The sequence below is a fragment of the Notothenia coriiceps genome, unplaced genomic scaffold (assembly GCF_000735185.1).
Source record: "Notothenia coriiceps isolate Sejong01 unplaced genomic scaffold, NC01 NC01_scaffold00037244, whole genome shotgun sequence".
In the NCBI taxonomy this organism is placed as follows: Eukaryota; Metazoa; Chordata; class Actinopteri; order Perciformes; family Nototheniidae; genus Notothenia; species Notothenia coriiceps.
The window spans coordinates 8,045,176-8,046,683 of NW_011369945.1; the positions used below are offsets into that span (position 1 = coordinate 8,045,176).

The window sequence follows — 1,508 nt, forward strand, 5'->3', positions numbered from 1 at the left end:
TAATTTTAACATCTTAAAGTTAGGGGTTTATATAATTCAGTTTTTAAACATTTAAGAGCGTTTTAGAATCGTAGTTTGTCAATTTGAACACATTTATATATACTGTGTTTAGAAATACTTTGTAGATCTGTAGTAATTAACAAATAACTACTTAAGTACTATACTTGAGTAAATATAGTTAGTTACTATTCACCTCTACATTTCAGAATACCCACATTGAGGATGTGTTTTCCCTGTTTTAGCCACCAAAGGACGCTTGCAATAATACCTGTAGCTGTGTCCTTCTGCAATATCCTCTGTGACTTATAAGATGCACCGGTGCTAATTGTTCCTCTAAACATTGATAGAGAAATACATTTATTTTAAAGTAACTAAAATGTCTTTATGTCTGCAGGTTGTTTCACGATGGCATTATGTAAAATGTGAAAATATGTTTAGTGTGTTGAAAACTTTATTTTTGAAAATGTTTTGCATATTTTAATGTGTGTGGGATCTATAAAAGGGCTCGGTTTTATAAAATAAAAGTAAGTACTGTATTTGGGATTATATATTATAATTTTTTGTAAACATTATGCAAACAGGTACTCAATGTGTGTATTTTTAAACATGTCCTATTCACTATTATATGAAATAAAGCACTTTTTTATAACTTTAAAGGCCCCATGACTGATCATAATTCCATTGTTGAGGTCTACTAGTATAGATTTACATTGTTCAATGTTCCAAACTCACATTGGTTTCTCATACAGCATCTCTGTATAGTAATGTGTATTCACTCTGTCCTACACGGCTTGTTGGAGCTCCTGCCCCCTCCCTGTGAGCCCACTCAACTCTGATTGGTCAGCTTGCCCGCTCTGTTCTGATGAGTCCACCACCGTTACAGCGGAACATCAGTGATTATGTGTTACAATGGCGTTAGCAACCAGAAAATGACACCAGTAATGATAAACAGATGAGAATGCTGCGTGGGGTCTGGGTGCCGTGTTGGCGGGACGTTGTGGGGCTCGCTGATCCGCCCTTTGAGGCTCGAGGAGCCGACAGTGTGAGCTGGATTACTGGTGTTGTTTCCTGGTTGCTGCGTGGGGTCTGCGAGACAGCGAGACAGCGCGGAGCTCAGCCTGTCCCGCCGGCATGGCGCTCAGCATCCAGGGAAACACAGCCGCTCCGGGGGTCTCAGGCAGCTCCTGAGCTGCTCGGGAGTCTGTCCTGGCAGAGGGTGTGCCTATTGGTCCATTTGGACTTGGTGACGTAAATAGGCCCAGGAAGAAAAAAATTGGAAAAATAAAAATGTCCAACGAGGCGTTCTGGGGCAGCATAGACAGGTCTTTTCTGTGTTAGAGTTGTGACAGATGTATTTTGTTATACACACATTCCTTCACATTTACATTTTAATTTACATTAAAGTATTTCGGGAGGCCTTCTCAATCAATCAATCAATCAATCAATCAATGTTTATTTATATAGCCCAATATCACAAATGTTACATTTGTCTCAGTGGACTTCACAGT

General features: G+C 39.5%; 1 protein-coding gene across 1 annotated transcript in view; it reads left to right on the plus strand.

Moving 5' to 3' along the window:
* The window catches only part of LOC104964594 (uncharacterized), a 6,577-nt gene extending 5,935 nt beyond the window's left edge, over positions 1-642 (plus strand). Inside the window, exon 4 of the mRNA XM_010793423.1 lies at positions 1-642. This exon is cut by the window's left edge and continues 1,247 nt beyond it. The gene's annotated coding sequence lies outside the window, so the exon portion shown is untranslated.
* Positions 643-1,508: the final 866 nt, after the last annotated feature.